The sequence below is a fragment of the Salarias fasciatus genome, chromosome 17 (assembly GCF_902148845.1).
Source record: "Salarias fasciatus chromosome 17, fSalaFa1.1, whole genome shotgun sequence".
Taxonomy (NCBI): Eukaryota; Metazoa; Chordata; class Actinopteri; order Blenniiformes; family Blenniidae; genus Salarias; species Salarias fasciatus.
This window is the reverse complement of record NC_043761.1, coordinates 13,781,737-13,789,375: the sequence shown is the minus strand read 5'-3', so window position 1 is coordinate 13,789,375 and position 7,639 is coordinate 13,781,737.

Genomic DNA, 7,639 nt, shown 5'->3' with positions numbered 1-7,639 from the left:
GTCTTTCTCTTGCTTTTCCTTTCCACCCTCTTTTCTTGCTTTTCCTTGACTCTCCCCCCTCATTATGAGGCTGCTTCTCTCATCTTACTGTATTTCCAATTGTTGCAGTCAGTTCACAAATGTGAGAAGAAGAAAAAAAATGCTGAGAAAAAGAAAAAAAAAATCAAGCATCAAAACTTCTGGGGATTTTCCCCGGTTGTTGCTGGAGCTCCTCGATGCATCAGTTTCTCTAAACGCTGATGCCCAAAGTAATTAAAATGTTGCTGGAACAAGTGAAGTCCTTGAACCTCCGCCTCTCTCAATCCTTTTCTCTCCCTGTTGCCATGGTGCTCCAGGCAACCAGCACGCCGTGCGGCGAGCCACCCGCCGCAGTCCTCCATTACACAGCAAGCGATGTCTCTTCGGCGTTACCTCGATTTCTCCCCCTCTCCAACGAATCTCCAGATACAGTGTCCTAATTCTCCTTCGTCCCTGACCTCAAACATGGCAGAGGAAGTTGTGCTTGTTTAGAACCTCATTGGCTTCAAAGTTAGACCCGATTGTGTTTTGTAGAGCGCTGGAAGAGTTCATATCTTGTTTGGATTCATTTGGCTTTGCCGCTTTTGTCTCACCGTTGCAGTGAAGCAGCCCTAAACCTGAGTTATGCAGGTGAGTGACAGATTTAAGTTTTAGTAAAGAGTAGGACCACAGTTGGCTGCCAGAATAGCTTCAGTTATCCTTGGAACAGACTCCACCGGAGTGTTTTATCTTGCTACTGGGGGGATAAAACATTTTTTTTCTCTCTCTCCCCAAAGAAACTTGGTGTTTTGATTATTAAGTTTTACAGTCCTGTCTAACATGTCAGTCCAAATCCTCCCCGAAGTGTTCAAGAGTGACTGAAAATCCCGCCACATCTGATTTATGTTTACTCACATCATTTTATGATGTATGAAAGCGGCCATGTAAAGCTCCTGCATTTCATACGAGGTTTTTGCTTCCATAATAACATGTCGGTTTGTTTTTAGTACATTTCATGTGCGTATAGTACAGCCGGCAGGAAAGCACTTTTCATTGCTGTAATGCTGTCTCTTTAATGCATAAATTGCATTTGTTCGGTTGTGGGTATGCTTTTAGCTCGCCACCTCTGCTTTGTCTTCTGCCCTGCTCACCGCTAAGCCAACGAGCACCGCTCCACCTACATGGACTGATGACTTTGCAAAGGTAGTGCCGCACTAATGAGCTGACATCAGCAATCCATCAGCATATAGGGATCCCGTCCTAATACCCATAAGATTAAAACACACAGGCATTTACCCCATGACCTACGCCGACCTCAGAACATCCCTCTTCAAACACCCACAAAGCTCAGGAGTCGTCCTCTGCTCCAAAGCAGCATCTGATTAACACCAGCGCTGCAGCCATGGCATGTGCATGGATGCTGGCACTGAAGAAAATGTGTAACTCTTGCAGCCCTGGGCAGGATTTCCACTTTCTCCAGTACGATTTGGGAGCCAAGCCTGCTTTTCTGTAGTATTTTTATGGCTGAGCTTGGCCTCATGATCACGGGCAGGGTGTCGCTGAGCTGCCTGCCAACGGCCTGCACGCCGGCGCCCAGAGCTTGGAATTTGCACATGAAGCTTCACTTGGCTCTGTTTAATTGAAAGCAGTAAGCATATTCTTCTGTCAGTCTCCTCGGCTGTCTGCAGGGGGTCCGTTTCCTCGGGACCGTCTCTTTTTCTCGCTGCAGACTGCATTGAAACTGAACCCACTCGCTGGAAAAAGGAGACATTTTGAGCAACAAGGGAGACAGGCCTTGTCAATTATTTTTCCTCTTTTTATTACAGGGTGTCACCAATTTTTTGGGCCAGTTGTTTCTGTAGTGGTTGGCAAGTATTTTAGCTTTATTCATGGTGCGATTTGCTGGGGGTTCGCGGACATGTCCCGACCTCGGCTGAATGGTTATTATTACAGGGTTCCATTAATTAAAAAATATTTCAAATCCGGAACTCAGAGCTCTCTCATATGCAGTTAACTCAAAACACACAATATCAAGCCACGCACACATACAAAACAGCCAGGGTGATAGCGTTAGCCTCATTTCTGTTTTACAAAAAGCACATTGCCTTCATTTTGGCGTAAAAAAAATGTTTTAGTCATGATTTAATTGGTATTTCAGTGGAATTTTTTCATCGCTATCGTCTTCCAACATCAATTTTCCACAATTTGATGACATCAGCCTAATTACTTTTCAGAAATAAAAACATTTCATAGAAACTATGAGAATATAATAAATCTTTTATAGTTTGCAAGAGAATCTTTAGGCTTATTTCTGTCTTCTTTATCAAAGCGCACAGACGGACTCTGCAGCGAGGACATGCTTCGTCCTCTCACTGGAAGATAGTCGAAAGGAAACGTGTTCATTTTGAGAAATAAAGTGCGACACTTGCCACCTTTAGGCTGCAATGTAGATGGGAGCCCATCTAATCACAAGCCTCAGTACCCTCTCCTGCAGCACTCAGGTGTGTGTGTGTGTGTGTGTGTGTGTGTGTTTGTGTATGTGTGTGTGTTAGGGGTGTGGAACTATGTGAAGTCGACCAATTTGACGATAGGGTCGAGGGTTGATGCAGTACAAAGCCATAGCTGTCTCATTTTGGTCAGTGTGGCCCTATCGCTGCGCTCATGTTTTATTCACCACGCCGGCGGTTCACCTCTTATTTCTCGCCATTGAAATGTGAGTCACTCCAGCCACATTATCAGCACCTCAGTTTTGTTATCTGCTTAGTTTTGATTCATGTACTCTATTCTTGTTGAAATGGGAATATTCAGATCACTGAAGCTAAATTAATTCGGTATCTGCAGGCCCGTTTCTGAAGGACAGTTAAACTGTGCATTAGTCCAGCCAAAAGCATAATTACCACATCTGTGTGGTTGCATTGTAACAACACAAACAGATTTGGGAAAATATCGCCACAATATCTTGTGCATAAAATATTCAGGTGCAGTTATCAAAATCCCTGACAGGGAAGGTGTTTTATGGCAGGATGGAGCTTATTCCCTGACAAACACACTTTATGGCGAGTCTGGTATCCATATGTGCCGGCCAGATATGAGTCCGTCCTCGCACACTCTGATTCAGCTGCTCCTCCCCGCCGGCCCTCTACTGCCCAAACCACCACAGTCATAAACCTCAGTCTCCCAATTTACCTTCCCTTTATGAGCCACATGTCACCTTATCGGCGAAAAAAAGTTTTAGTGGCTTCACTTGCTTTATCACTTGCGTTCCCCCCCCCCCCCCCCCCCCCCCCCCCCCCCCCCAATCCCAATATCTGGCACAAATCAAATATCTGCCTTTCTGCATGCCTGCTCACCCGCCTGGCTCCTCATCTCCTCATCTTTCCCCTCTCCTCAATAGGTGGAGGCTGGTATATATTGGAGCAATTTACTCATACAGCACTGAGGACACAGTGGCTTCTTAAGCAAAGCCAATGTACCGTTCTGTTTTATTTCCTGACAATCATGGAGGACCCCTGGTACTACGTGAGAAAGAAGACACGGAAAACGAAACACACAAACTTTGGTTTCAGTTGGCGAGCAGAACTCACACGGGGGACTGTTTGCTTCAACGTGTTTGGTCCGCCACATTTTTTCTCGGTCAGGTTCTGAAAGGAGGCATTTTTTTCCCCCCCCCCCCCTTTTCTTTTCTTTATGTCTTGCTTTTCCATCATGACTTCTTTCTTTTGTGAGATGTTTTCTGCCACGCTTTGCAACTGTGAACAGAGGGGGCTTTACAGTCTGAACCACATTGAAAAGAGCCTTTCCACATGAACCCTTTTTTGCTGAGGTTATCTTTAACGCTAAGTACAACAAGGTTCCTCCATGTCCAGTTTGTAAGACTTTGCTTGAATCTAGCAGTAAACCTCTCTCCCTTTCTCTCTTTTACATCGTTCACTCATCTCTCCATTTCTGCTTTTCAACCTTTTTTTGTGAGTTTTCTTTGTTTTCCAGCCCATCTTTTGCGTTGTCCGTAACACCTCCACCATGCTCCGGGTCCACGCCTGCAATGACACGTACATCGATTTAATTATAATAAACAGGTAGGGGAGCTTGCCAGTGACTAATCTTAGTCAGCTTGATTAATGATGTTTGTGCAGCCCGAGTCTCAAATTAGCCAGAGATATAGAAGAGTGGGTCTCTCGCTTTTTCTCTCTCTCTCTCTCTCTCTCGCTCTTATTATCTGTGCATGTGTGCAGACATATGTACATGTTTGGTTGTATTTCAAAAAGTGGTGTCCTCTACTTGAGTGCACAGGGGGCAGTTTTCCTCCCTAATCATGCCACAATTTGAGTGCATCACTGATCTCTGAAAAACAATCCATGAATCATCATTAGTTATTATGATAATTATGTACAGTGCAAAGCATACAAGCAGCATTCGCAGCTTTCAGAGTGTTGCATAAGTCCTTCGATTAATTGATTTGAATATTTTTATATATCCTGTCACAATGCAGTCTCAACTCTGACACCGCAGTGTCGCATTGATGGTGTCTTAGAGAAGTATTTGTGTGCATAATGCAAATCTAAGTCCCCTCACTTTATAACTCATCTACTTCAGTAAATGAAACATAATTGCAGGACAAAAATTGCTAATTTCATTCATTCTTTTGTAACCTTCAATATTACCTTTAACACTCGCTATTGAGTGGATTTAATTTGAACTGAAAGGGGGGGATAAAACAAAATAGCTCACATAATGTTCATTATCAGTATCCCAGTTATATGCTTTTTTTTTTTATCACTGCGCAAAAGAAAAGTCAATTTGACGCATTATTTCTGTCTGAAAACGTGTTCAGTACAGTTCAATTGAGCCTTAATGTATTTCATTATGTGGATAATACGTAATAATGGAGTCTGCATATTGTCTTGCTGCCTCTGATGATTATATTGCAGAGCACAATGCATGAACGCTCAAAATGGAAAGAGGGCGGTCAATACTGAGGGCTTACTGCAGTCAAAATTAATATCGGGATGTGGCACATATTGTTTGACGAGTTTCCCTGCTTGCAGATCCAGTTGGATCCAGCGATATCATTCTCCCCACTCTTTCTTGGTTATTCATTATTCATGCGCGATATTCATATGTCTTTCTGTGTGTGTGTTCGTGTGTAGCGGGGACGTCGTTGGGTACGCTCCTCCGCCGCGGAGTGGCTGCACATGTGCCTGTGCTCAGCAGTCTGCATACATCTGCGTGGTTTCCGTGCACTTTTAGTACACTCAAATTATCCTCCCAGGGCAGTTAATGGAGGAAGAAAGTCACCGAGAGGACGACGCACCCCGTCGCTCTCTCTCTCTCTTTCTCTCTCTCCCCACCCTTCTCTTGTCCTACACACAGATAAGGGGATGCTGTACGCGCTTCTAATGTAAGCCCTCAAGACATACTCACCATTTCCCCCTAATGTTCCACCTATTAGTTATTAATGGGGGAGCTACGCACGCTGAAAGTGAGCTAGTGAACCCTGGGACATTGCCGCTGTTTCTCTGTGTTCACTTTTGTAAAGCGGGAAGAACAGATGATATCCCTGATCCTAATCCTTCATGTTTCTACAGCCCTTTAAACATTCCGAAGCCAAGTGCACATCCGCCTTTCTCTCCATTGCTACGCGACGCATACTTTATTCTCCGCGCTGCATGCGCAGGCTGTTTCTCGACCAGCACCTCTGACATCCGTCTTTGTATTTCTGTGTCGTTATCTTTCGCTCATGTCCTAACCGGAACATTGAGGATTACGGCTCTGTGGTGTTTAGCGTTGCAAAATAGTCATTTTCTTTTTCTCATCCCGGGAGCACCTAATCTGTGTACGAAATTGTAAATGAAGGTCAGTCCCAGGACATGATGGACCTCCATATCTTTTTTTGCCATCCTCCGTCCCACCTCCTCACCCACAGCGTCCTTCTTTTGCTTATCTGCAGCGCTCACACCTGTGGCGGGCGGACCACTCTCGCCAACTCTTGCCAGAGGCCCCAGACAGGATGGCTGCAGATAACCTTTACATCCAAGGAAAAAAAAAAAAAAAAAAAAAAAAAAAAAGGAAGATGGAAAGGACGGAGTAGGAGGCTTTTCCTCCCACTGCCAGGGATTGTGGGACGTGCTGACTGGCAGCCAGGCTGAGGATACGGCCAGGCTTAGCTTCATCCCTGAGACGTGGGCTGTGGGCCAGCCCTGTAGCTTGACCTACCAGTTTAAGAAGGCCAGAAAATAAAGCGCTTGGATTCTTTCTTTCCTTTTTTTTTTTTTTTTTTGGCTAGAGGGTAGCGTTAGCGATTGTCAGTTCATGCACCGCTCGTATTAAGGTTGAGATGTGAAGATGGGACCGTGCTTGCATCTCTTTTGGTCTTTGTCTCCGCTAAACCATCCCATGGTTCCGTGCGTGGCACCCAACAATTTGTCTGAGATGACAGGAACCACTTAGTCCACACCTAACCACGCAGGTGGAGGAAACAAATGACAGGCAAAGAGCAAAAAGAGAGGAAGAGGGAGTTAAGGAATGGCTAAGGCAGGTTTCTGTGCCCCCTAGGTGTAAAATTGCTCAGCGTTTGCAGTGGGAGGCACGGGCGGCTCGTCATAAATTTTAGTGGAAGGGGTTTCTGTGACGACAGCCCTGGGGTGAAATGTCCGATAGAAACAACAGCCCAGTGTGTTTACTTCCTCCGCCTCTCAATTTGGCGTCATTACTCATCCTTCACAGCGTGTGCCTGCCAGCTTCACCACCTCCAAACTTGCACGGGAAAAAAAAAAAAAAAAAATGCAGATGCTCGTGAAATTCCAACCGGTGATTTATCAGGCCCCCCGGAAACGTCTATACGCCGCCGCTGTTATTTAACCCGAACGAGACAAATTGATGAGGATGTTTGAAGGGCATAATCATATGTTACTGCAGATAAGGTAGATATAAACATTACGATTCTGTGGAGGTGGCAGTGTTTTATTTGAAGTCTTTGTTAGCTGCTAAACCGAGTGTGAACATCATGGGTGCGGCCTTCGGCATGTAACGCGCTTCAATATACAGTAATGCAGGAAGTGGCTGCACGCCAGAGAAATGCTACCAAATATTGATTAATTACGAGTAAATCAGATCAGAGACAGTTCCTCATGGCTTTTATTATTATGGTGCTTTTTAATAATCTTTTTTAATTAAAAAGCCATCTCAGATTAGCTCCTTAAAAATAATTACTCCTTGTGTGTGAATGATCACACGCGGCTCATGGCTGTTCACATTCATCATATGCACACACAGTTATGAGGCGAATTGACATGTGACCTTGCGTGCTTCGTACGTGTATTCATTGGCTTTACTTTCCTGCAGACTGACGCCAGGTAACATAGACATCTAATTTCGGTTTATATTGGCCGTACAAACGCAGATTTATTGTCCAATTCATCAAAGTCAATCACAATAGATTTTTTTAGACATTTAAATTACTTGTTAGTTGTTTTTTTTTAATGATTCTGATTGATTTTCCCTCATTAATTAATCATGCTTATCTACAAATGTTCTCATGTTAAGTACACTTCTCAATGCAATTTTTTTTTTTTCTAAAGCCAAAACTCCCTTTTACACCACGGGTGCCAAATATAAGGTCTGTGGCCCAAGACCAGCCCCAAGA